Source organism: Panthera tigris, chromosome B1 (genome assembly GCF_018350195.1).
Source record: "Panthera tigris isolate Pti1 chromosome B1, P.tigris_Pti1_mat1.1, whole genome shotgun sequence".
Classification (NCBI taxonomy): Eukaryota; Metazoa; Chordata; class Mammalia; order Carnivora; family Felidae; genus Panthera; species Panthera tigris.
Genome location: NC_056663.1, coordinates 134,608,093 through 134,620,663, shown reverse-complemented (window position 1 = coordinate 134,620,663; position 12,571 = coordinate 134,608,093).

Below are 12,571 nucleotides of genomic sequence, written 5' to 3'. Positions count from 1 at the left end.
CTAACACACTTCTAAATAATCCATCAGTCACAGAGGAAGTCTCAAGGGAGGTAGAAGAAACGCACTGAAGTAAATGAACATGAAAATACACCATATCAAAATTTGGGACACAGCTAAAGCAGTGCTAAAAGTGAAATTGATAGCACTAAAAGCATATGTTAGAAAAGGGGAACAGTCCAAATCAATAATTTAATGTCTCCTCTCAAAAACCTAGAAAATAAGAGCAAAATATACCCAAAGCAAGCAGAACAAAAAAGAAAAAATAAGAACAGAAATCACTGAAATTATAAACTTGAAAAACAATAGAGAAAATAAATGAAAATAAAAGCTAATTAAATGAAATTGATAAATGTGTAGCAAGACTGACAAAGACAAAAGAAAGGCAACACAAATCACCAATATCAGAAATTAATAAAAGGGGAAATGCCAGGTTACAATAGTACTTTATGATGAAGTCAGAGACACAAGAGAATAAATACCAAGGAACCACAGTCCATCTCTATGGATATCCAAAAGTTGTAGCAGCATGTGTTAAAACAACATATGTCCTCCATTGAATTTCTTTTGTGCCTTAAAAAAAAAATCCATTGGGTGTATTTGTGTGTGTGTTTATATTTGGGTCTCTGTTCTTTGACCAGTCCTTTGGCCGGTCTTTTTCTGGATATTTCTTGATACTACCTTAGAATTAAATTAACATCTCACAGATAGTAATGGTTATAAAGATAAATAAAAATGGGCACCTGGGTGGCTCAGTTGGTTAAGCATCTGACTTCAGCTCAGGTCACGATCTCACAGTTTATGAGTTTGAGCCCAACGTTTGGCTCTGTGCTGACAGCTCAGAGCCTGGAGCCTGCTTCAGATTCTGTGTCTCCTCTTTCTGCCCCTCCCCTGCTTGTATTTTGTCTCTCAAAAATAAATAAATATTTAAAAAATTAAATAAAATAAAATGATTGTAAAGGAAAATATCTACCTTTGGAAAAGACAGCTGATTTGTTTTCTATGCACTGTGTCTGTTTCCCTTGCTATGTCTTTTATTTTTAATGTTATTTTTGAGAGAGAGAGCACAAGCAGGGGAAGGGCAGGGAGAGATGGGTACAGAGGATCCCCAGTGGGCTCTGCTTTGTCAGGAGAGAGCACAAGGTGAGGCTCTAACTCACACTGACTGAACCACCCAGGCCCCAACCCTTTGTCTTATGTAAAATGCCTTGTAGATGCACAGGATCAGGTATGCATTGTTTAATACAGAACACTCATTCTGTAATAAGCTTTGAATGTTGATGATATGGACATTAGACATCAAAACACATTGCTCTTTCTAAAGATGCTTCTGATAGGTTAGAATAATTAATTCTCATGATCCATAAATCAGATGACCTCTAGGGAAGAGAATCACTGGAGATATTTTGTTCTCCATTTGAAGCCAAGAGGCCTAAGATTTCCCTCGCACATTCAGCTCACATCTTCATCACTAGGAGTGCTATCTGACCTATGTGCAATGAATGTGCAAGAATATTCTATGTGTGAAGGCATTCTGGAGCCCTGTCTTCAACTAAGGATTTCTTCCTCTCATTCCCAGAGAATGACCCCTTTCTTTTCCTGGAACTAAAAAAAGTCAGTATTTTTTGAAACCAGTTTTGTTGAAAAGGTATTTTCAAATCTTTTTCTTTAGAGGGTTTAACTCATTTTTTAAATAGGTAAGATGAAAGACATGTTGGAACTGGCTTGGTAGATGATATTTAAGTTCTTGAGTGATTCATTTTTATCTTTGGTATCTACTAATTAAATTACCTAAACCTTTTAGCCAAGGGATTTCATGTCCTGACTTCAAATGTTTGCTCGTGCGTTATAGACCATGGTCAGGGATTCCAGTGCTGTTTTCCATTGTGGTAAATACCCACACAAGGAACAGGAATCATGTGGATTAACTCTCTTTCTTGCTAGATAGACGGAGAAATATGATAGATAGATAGCACTTTCATTTGTATCTAAGTTCCTTTCACTTGTCTACCTGACAAAGAGATAAGTATGACAGCTTCTGTACTTAAAGAAAACAAATCTAACAATACAACCTGTTTTATGTCTTTTAATAAAAAAAAACAATCCATTTGGTTGAAGAGGGGTCCTTCCAAAATAACATAGCATTACCCTTCGTAGTTTGTCCTTAATTTATTATCTCAATCTTTTTTTGTAAGCTTAGAAGACTTCACTTCGTAGTCTTGTCCATCTGTAATGTAAGTATTATTTGTTTCAACTATTGTAGTTTGAGAGGGCCACACAAATAGCCACAGCTTCTCTGAGTGCTGACAGACACTGGTAAATAAATCAAATGGTATTGATTTTATGTCCCCAGGGAACATAATCACAGACTGTTTCTCTTATCCTCAATTACTTGGGTGGTATTGTAAATATAGACTGTTGGCTAAAGTAGAGTCCAGCTGAGAGTGTATGTATAACTTTGTACAAATTTGTCACCACTGCCAGAAAAACAGAAGATCCATATTTAACTGCAATATGGGCAGTAGTGTCACATATGTCGTAAAACAAATGATTATCTTCTGTGTTCCAAAAATCTATGTTTAGGATTTTCCCCCTCAAATTAAAGAGAAATGTGTCATTGGATTGTGTATATGTATATTGCTAAATTAGCATTTCAGAGTATAAGGTTATTTCATTGAAATTTTTTTTGTTTATTTACTTTTGAGAGTGGGGGAAGGGGCAGAGAGAGAGAGAGAGAGAGAGAGACAGAATCTGAAGCAGGCTCCAGGCTCTGAGCTGTCAGCACAGAGCTTGGCACAGGGCTCAAACCCATGAACCGTGAGATCATGACCTGAGTCGAAGTCGGACGTTTAACCGGGGCATCCCAAGAGTATAAGGTCATTTCTAACAAAACAAATTAAAAACCTGAATTCTTAAAGGTGATGTTAATTTGGTTTTAAATTTCTTGTATTAATATGGCTAGTTTTTTGCTCAGCTTGGACTTTCTGAAGGGTGTTTGAGTTTTTGTAAGACTTCAACATAAGTGGGTAAATGTAATGATTCCTTTGTATCTTATATATAGAGTCTTTAATAAAAACACCCACAAACTTGTATTGAGTGCCTATCTTGAATGAAAAACTGTACTTCTTAGTGGTGGGGGGAGGGAGTTGTGTGTTATAGCAGTCCCTCTTTGATAGCTATATGCAGGAGAGGCAACATTGTAGGGTTGTTATGCTTTGTCCATGGCTCTTGTCTTACTGTGTCATCTTGTGGGCATATCAGGTGGTTTCAGTTCTTGAAACTCTGCCTCTCTTCCTCAAAAGCTGCCTGTCCCTATCTCACTAGTGTGCTTTCTTCACTATGCAAAACGGTGAGCAGTTATTTGCCCTGATCAAAGAGGGTGTGTGTCCAAGGCTTGCTACGATTCTATATTATCATGTTTTCTGAGTCCCTTCTGGGGAGCAAAACAAACCCGGGGATGATGGCAACATAGAAATTTCAGGTGTTGTAGAAGATATATAGGTTAGTGATTTCATGTGGCTTTTCTGATATCACTGTGTTATCATACCATGTGGATAGCCTGCATTTTCATAGAGTCCAAACTATACTTTACAAATGAGCATGTTTTAAATTAAGGTCATAATCATGATATTAAAAAAATAATTAGAAGTATTAAATCTATGAAATATTCTCACTTAATTCTTTTCTTGCAATTTTGATATAAGTTGAGTAAATAATATTATAGTAAAAATGCATGTGTAATAGATTATGCTTTACAATTAGACCTTCAATTTTGTGGAGTATTCCTAAGTACTCTGGCAATTCTTTTTTTAATTTTAGAGAGAGAGAGAAAGATATAGAGAAAGAGGGAGAGGGGCAGAGGATGAGAGAGAATCTTTAGCAGGCTTCAGGCTCAGCACAGAGCCCAATGTGGGGCTTGATCCCATGACCCTAGGATCATGACCTGAGCTAAAATCATTAGACACTCAACTGACTGAGCCATCCAGATGCCCTCTTTTCCTTTTTTAAAAATTGGAATCATTTAGAAAGTTGGGGATAGTTGTTATTTTTTCCACATGTTCCTGGATTTTTTAACGCTTATTTATGTATAAATTCAGACATATTCCTTGAATTCTGATTGTGGTGCCAACTCTCAGTCTAGGGAGCAGGGAAATTTTCATGAAGAAGAAAAAACTAACTGATCGTTTGGGATTTATGAGTGAATAACTAGACATTATACAAATCTTATTCAACATACATATTATTGAAATGAAAAAAAGGGAAAAACAAGCATACACACACACACACACACACACACACACACACACACACAAATAAAAACAACAAAACAAGCATCAGCAGATATAACTCAGGGTATATAGTCATTAACTTTCTAAACTCCCTATCCAAAGCTGACCTTCTTACAGATGCCCACCTTTGCTGCACTGCTTCCTCGTTTACAAGATCACTTTATATATCTTTTTCAACAAGGTTTTCTCAGTGTGTTAAACCTATTGCTCGACAAACTCTGCAAGTCAGATGGCAAATTTGCATTTAAACACACTCTGGAAAGCTTTTTTTTGGGGGGGTATCAATTCATTGGTTCCATCTTATTAGTGAAACAGCATGGAGCGCTTCTTAACTACCAGGAGGTATTCACCCAGGTTTAATTATATTCCCCATTTAAAAAGTAGATTCTGTAGTTTTAACCTGCAACATTGTGAGGGATTTCACCTTAGTGGATGCTTGCAAATGCAATATATAAATTCCTTATTTTCCATGTAATGTTGTATATAATGTAAGTCTCCAAGGAATCCAAACTCTTAAATGAGTCATATTTGCTTTCTTCTCTCTCTGATTAAAATGGAAGTTAAAGACTATGAAAATATACCTGTGCAGACAAATATATTATCCAGTTGAAAATAAAATTAGGCTAAGAAATATATAAAAAAGGGGCACCTGGGTGGCTCAGTCGGGTGTCCGACTTTGGCTCAGGTCATGATCTCACAGCTCGTGAGTTTGAGCCCTGCGTCAGGCTCTGTGCTGACAGCTCAGAGCCTGGAGCCCGCTTCGAATTCTGTGTCTCCCTCTCTCTCTGCCCCTAACCCACTCGTATTCTGTCTCTGTGTCTCTCAAAAATAAATAAACATTAAAAAAAAGGAAATATAAAAAAATACTGCTGGTCTACAACAGTTTCACCACCTTTCTGCAGTTATCAATAGTTTTTATAAAACTTGCTCTCTTTGTGGTGATACTGTTATTCTAATGATTTTTTATTTACAGTCAGTTTAGAACTTTCGTCGTTATGAACAGAGCTATGTTCCAGAGCAAACTGTTTTCATTCTGCTCACTATCAACAAATAGTTTTAGTAGTAGTCTATAGTCCTTTTTGCTTTCGCTTTGTTTTGCTGTTTACTATCATGTATTCATCATAAATTGGTGGCCTTTGGACTGCAAACTGTTTTATTTTGTCAAGTCAGTGTTTCTATTTTTATTTTTATTCAATTTGTGTCCTTATAGGTGAACATGTACCTAAAGGATTTGCTGTAAAACAATGGCAATCTCTTTTATATATAGCCTATTCATTTTAAATGCCTATACCTGGCTGGCATTTAATGGCATTTAAGTTTGTCAAACTGGCTGTGGAAGCACTCATAAGAACAGGGATAAGTGGCAAAGATTGAAAGTGGCAAAAAAAAAAAAAAAGGGTAACCATTACATGTAAATACAGCCTATAGGATGAATCATTTCACAGCAGAAGCAATTAGGGAGAACAAGAAGCAATCATCTATTCTTTGTGGAAAAGTGACTGACAGAACTGAAAACTTTTGATTGTGATACTGGAGGATCAGCATCAAAGTTAGATGGTTTTTAGCTTCATGCACATTCAGAAGACGGCTAGGAGTTTGTTAGGAGAACTAAGAGCCAAGCACAGTGAAAGCGAGGTTGATGAGATTATGGCTGCAAGCTATACCTAGCTTTGTGGGTTCCTGGCCTATTTGAATCTGCACAACATCAAAGTGAAGAGAGAGGCTGCAAGTGCCCATAATGCAATTTCTTAGAAGAAGGAAAATTCTTCACTTAATACAGATGAAACTGTTCCATTTTGGGGGAAAAGATGATGATAGAATGTATATAGTGAGGTGGTGAAAAGTAGGTAGGATTTTAAAACTTGCAAGGACCAGTGCAAACTTCCATTGGGAGAATGTATCCTGGGATTGCAGTGAAGCTTCCTTTATCTCCAACAGTTTTTAAGATTAGGACTATTTCATAGTTTGCAGAGCATATGTGCAGGGGAATAGATTTGTCTTTTGGCGCAGCCGTAGTGATATCATATATGAAAGCAAAAATGACATCCATGACTGAAGTCTCAAAAATGCTGCGGGTATGATTTTGCTGTGGGTTAAAAGTTTTTAATTTCTAAAATTGTGGCTAAATATTCATAATGTAAAATTTACCATTTTAACTTTATATGTTTAAGTGTACAATTCTGTGGCATTAAGTATGTTCACATTGTTGTGCAATAATTATCACCATCCATTTCCAGAACTTTTTCAGCTTCCTCAACTGAAATGCTGTCCAATTTTACACTAACTCCCCATTCCTCCCTCCCTGTACCACCTCCTACTCCTCACCCCTGCAATCCCCATTCTAATTTGTCTCTATAAATATGACTGTTCTAGGTCCCTCATATAAGTGTAATCATACAATATTTGTTCTTTTATGACTGGCTTATTTCACTTAACATGATGTCTTCTAGGTTCATCCGTGTTGTAGCATGTGTCAGAATTTTCTTCCCTTTTAAGGCCAAATGTACCACATTTCTTTATGGATTCATCTACCGATGGACACTCAGGTTGCTTTCACCTTTGGCTATTGTGGATGATTCTGCTATGAATGTGGGTGTACAAATATCTATTTGAGTCTCTGCTTTCAGTCCTTTTGGGTCTATAGCTAGAAGTGAATTGCTAGATTATACGGTAATTCTATTTTTATGTTTTTGAGGAATGACCATATCATTTTCCACAGTGGCTGCACCATTTTACATTCTCATCAGCAGTGCATAAGCTTCCAGTCTCTGTACATTCTTGCCAACCCTTGTTATTTTCTGTTTTTTTTTTGTTTTGTTTTGATAATAGCTATCCTAATGGGTATAAACTTGTATTTCATTTTGGTTTTGATTTGCAAAACTATTGAAGTGCTGTTGAACACTTTTTCATGTGCTTAATGGCCTCTTGTATATCTACTTTGGAGAAATGTCTATTAAGTCCTTTGCCCATTTTTGAATTGGGCGGTTTGTTTTTTGATTTTGAATTATAAGAATTCTTCATATATTCTGGAATTAATCCCTTATGACATGCCTGATTTGCATATATTTTTCTTCAATTCTGTGAGCTGCTTTTTCAGTCTGTTAATGGAGTCCTTTGATGCACAGAAGTTTATAATTTTGATGAAGTCCATTTATCTACTTTTTTCTCTTGTTGCCTGTGCTTTTGGTGTCATGTCCAATAAATCATTGTCAAAGACAATGCCATGGATTTTTCCCCTTTGTGTTCTCCTCAAAGTTTTAGAATTTAACTTCCCACTTCTATGTATTTATTTATTTATTTATCTATCAAATTTTTGTTTAAATTCTAGTTAGTTAACATATAGTGTAATATTCGCTTCAGGAGTAGAATTACTGATTCATCACTTACGTATAACAGCCAGTGCTCAACACAAGTGCCCTCCTTAATACCCATCACCCATTTAGCCCATCCCCCCCACATCTCCATCCATCCACCCTCAGTTTGTTCTTTATAGTTAAGAGTCTCTTATGTTTTGCTTCCCTCTCTCTTTTTTCCCCCTTCCCCTATGTTCATCTGTTTTGTCATTTAAATTCCACACATGAGTGAGATCATATGGTATTTGTCTTTCTCTTTCATTTCCTACTTTTAGTTATTTGATTCATTTTGAGCTAATTTTTGCATATGGTTTAAGGTCATTCCCCCCCACCCCCCCTTTTTTGCATAAAGATATCTACTTTTTCCAATGGCATTTACTGAATAATTTTTAGTTTTTAAAAGGAAACCTTTGATTTTTATCATGCCCTTTGGTTATAATTAATGTTTGCTTCCATTTGTCACTTTTTTTTCCTCTAGGTTTCATGTGAAGAGAGCATATTCACTGCAGGAATGTCAGAGAAACACACACACACACACACACACACACACACACATACACAGAGAAACATACACACATCAATAAATATATAAACCACATGAGTTGTGTTTGCATGAGATTCCTAGGCTGTTTGGGAAAATTATAGCAAGTAAGATATTATGGAACATACAGACATCGTTGAATTTAGGAAAAAACTTATATAATATTTTGCAAAAAAGCAAAGGTAAATACCTTACCTTCTGGTTTAATTTCTACTCTATATATTTTTGTGATTATAAGAGAAAATACTTGTTTAATCAATCTCAATATTCTTCACATTTTAAAATACAATGGCCGTGGGCCATGTGTAATAGATGAGTGTAACCACCACTGACTCTGATGCACACATTTTATGATTGAGCATGTTATTTATTTGAAAAAAATTAAGACAATTGTATCTTTGATAGTTTTTTCTTGAATAATTTCACATATAATTTGGACTAAAGTTATCATGAGTTATGAATAAATATTTTGATAGATTGGGTTTTCTGTAAATATTTTACAAATGTAACCTCCCAGTGAGAAGCCTCAGGTGAAATTTAGTAAGATTTATTTTCTAATAAGATTTGCTACTATTTGGCTTCCTTGCAGAAGCTGAAACTTCTGGACTTAATCCTTTTTTTTTCCAACTTTATTTGCTAGGAATTTGTTTTATGAATAAATATGCTGAAAAGATTTAAGTAATTTAATAGAAAAAAGTTATATAATAGAAAGTTTTCTCTTCTGACTTTATAGAATTGTAAGCAATTTATTCCTATTTCAAGAGAAGTAGATCATGAATTTTGAATCTAAATGGTTAAAAAAAACTTATAAAAAGAATGCGATATGTATTGACCAATTTATTTGGAGATAAACTTTAGTTTAAAAATTTTTTTTTAATGTTTTATTTATTTTTGAGAGAGAGAGAGACAGAGTGTGAGCAAGGGAGGGGCATAAAGAGAGAGAGAGACACAGAATCCAAAGCAGACTCCAGGCTCTGAGCTGTCAGCACAGAGCCCGATATGGGGCTTGAACTCACAGACCATGAGATCATGACCTGAGCTAAAGTCGGAAGCTTAACTGACTGAGCCCCTGCCCTGGTTCCATTTGCTTCTTACTGTGTTACATATTTTGTTATTTCAGCAAAGTGGCAAATATTTCAGACTTATTGTACAGGAAAGTATTTAATTTCACTATTACCCATCAATGATTATTTAGCCACATATAGGTTAATAGCTATTTGTCCTCAGCACTCTGAAATTGTCTTCTGGCAAGTATTATTACTCATGCTTTAGTGTCTATATAGTTGTTCCTTTGTAGATAATTTGTATTTTCTTTATATATTTTGTGTGATGCACTCCTTAGATTTGATGTTCTCCATTTCACTAGATGTAGGTCTTTGTTTATCCTACTTGGGACTTGTGCTCCTTCAGTCTGAGAATGGCTCCTGTCTTTCTTTAATTCAGAAAAACTTCAGTTGTTTCTTTAGATACAATTTTTACCATTATTTGTGTTCTCTCTCTTGGGATTCCATTACACATATCTTAGAACTACTCATTCTATCATTCATGTAACTCACATAGTCTCTCATATTTCTCATCTGTTTGTCCCTCTGTTTTGTATCCTGGATAACTATTTTAAATCCATTCCAATACAATAATTTTTCTTTCTAGCTGTATCTAGTCAACTCTTCAACCTGTCCCTTGAATTATTTATTTCTATAACTCTAATTTTCACTTCTAGCATGAAATTTTTTTCTAGATTTATAGCTTTTCTTACTCATAGCTTCTATTCCTATCTTTTCAAGGTTACCATATTCAGTTTTGTGGTGCACATTCCTTCATTTCTTTGGATGACCCTTCAAAGGGTTTTATTTTCTCATATGGTTTGTTAATCTTGTGAGCTAGTCTTCATCAGGTGCTATTTTTCATGGGACTCAAGAGTATTCTACATGATGGAATTACTCCATCCTTGCTCCAATTTTGCCTCTGCAGAGGCTCCAACTGCATTATTGACAAGTTCACCCAAATGTCTCACAGACACTTAAAAGTCAATTTCTCTAAAAAGATCTCATCATCTCCTCCACCCTAGCTTTGCTTCTGCTCTTATGTATTCCCTTTCTTAATGAAAGAGACTATATTAGTTTGCTAGGGCTACCCATAACAAACACTACAGTCTGGGTTCATTAAGCAACAGACATTCATTTTGTTGTAATTCTGGAGGCTAGAAGTCCAAGATCAAGGCGTCAGTAGGGTTCACTCTTTTGAAGCCTCTTTCATTGGCTTGTAAGTGGCCATCTTCTTCCTTTGTCTTTACATGGTCTTCCCTCTGCGTGTCTGTGTCCTAATCTCCTCTTCTTATAAGGACCCCAGTCATATGAGATTAGGGCCCATACTAATGACCTCATTTTAACTTAATTACCCCAGTTAAAGCCCTATATTCAAATAAAGCACATTTTGAGGAACTGGGAGTTAGAACTTCAACATACGAATTTGGGGAACAACATAATTCAGGCTACAATAGATACCAACCAGTTACTCAAGCAAGAAATCTGGACATTTATTACAATCATTTATTACTCTGTATCTGTCCTCTCATTTCAAGCAGTCACCATTTATTCCTACTTTCTAAATATCTCTCAAATTTATCACTTCTATAAATCTTCACTGTCACTTCCCAACTTCTGGCCATCATTATTTTTTTCTGATAGATTATAGAAATAATCTTGCTGATTACTTTCCCTCTAGGATTACATTCTTCTACTCTTTCTTCCACATGGAAGCCAGGGTAGTGTTAAAAAATATGATTCTTATAATTATATTATTGTCTTTCTATTAAAAATAGAAATACCATAAGATCCTGTAACTTCACTACTGGGTATTTACCCAAATAGAGAGTGGAATATTACTCAGCCATAAAAAGAATAAGATTTTGCCATTTGCGACAACATGGATAGACCTAGAGGGTATTATGCTAAGTGAAATATGTTGGACAGAGAAAGACAAATTTCGTATGATTTATATGTGGAATCTAAAAAATAGAACAAGTGAACAAGTGAAAGCATTAACAGACTATAAATACAGAGAGAAAACTAGATATTGCCAGAAGGGAGTTTGGTGGGGGGTGGGTGAAACAGATGAAGGGGATTAAAAGGTGCAAGCTTCTAGTTATAAGATAAATAATTCACGGAGAGAGATTGAGGGAAGATGGCGGCATAGGAGGACTCTGGGCTCACCGCGTCCTGCTGATCACTTAGGTTCCCTTACACCTGCCTAAATAACCCAGAAAACCGCCAGAAGACTAGCAGAATGGAGTCTCTGGAACCAAGAGCAGACAAGAGGCCCAGGGAAGAGGGTAGGAAGGGTGGCGAGGCGATGCGCACTACACGGACTGGCAGGAGGGAGCCGGGGCGGAGGGGCAGCCCGCTGGCCAAGCAGAGCCCCCGAGTCTGGCTTGCAAAAAAGGAGGGGCCAGACGGAGTGTGTTCTGACAGCAAGCGGGACTTAACATCTGGAAGGTTATAAGTTAACAGCTCTGCTCGGAGAGCAGAAAGGCTGGAGGACAAAGGGAGGGAGAGTGGCTGAGCCCCGGGATGACAGAGCTCAGTTTGGCGGGGAACAAATGCGCTCGCCAGCGCCATCTCCCTCACCCATCCCCCAGCCAAAATCCCAAAGGGAACCAGTTGCTGCCAGGGAACTTGCTTGCACTGCGCGCAAACACCCAACTCTGTGCTTCTGCGGATCCATCCCTCCGGCGTTGGGCCTGACTCCCTCCTGGTGCCGCAGGGCCCCTCCCGAAGCAGATCACTGAAGGATAAGCAAGCTGACCCTGCCCCACCCAACCCTGTGCACCTTGCTGTTCCACCTCAGCTAATATGCCAGATCCCCAGCACCACAAGCCTGGCAATGTGCAAGTAGCCCAGATGCGCCATGCCACCCCACAGTGAATCCCGCCCCGAGGAGAGGGAAAGAGAAGGTACACACCAGTCTGACTGTGGCCCCAGCAGTGGGCTGGGGGCAGACATCAGGTCTGACTGTGGCCCCACTCACCAACGTTATTCAAGACAGCACAGGGGAAGTGCCCTGCAGGTCCACACCACTCCAGGGACTATCCAAAATGACGAAACATTATTCCCCTCAAAAGAATCTCCAGGAAATAACAACAGCTAACGAACTGATCAAAAAGGATTTAAACAATATAACAGAAAGTGAATTTAGAAATAGTCATAAAATTAATCACTGGGCTTGAAAACAGTATAGAGGACAGCAGAGAATCTATTGCTACAAAGATCAAGGGACTAAGGAACAGTCAGGAGGAGCTAAAAAAATTCTATAAATGAGCTGCAAAATAAAATGGAAACAACCACAGCTCGGGTTGAAGAGGCAGAGGAGAGAATAGGTGAACTAGAAGACAA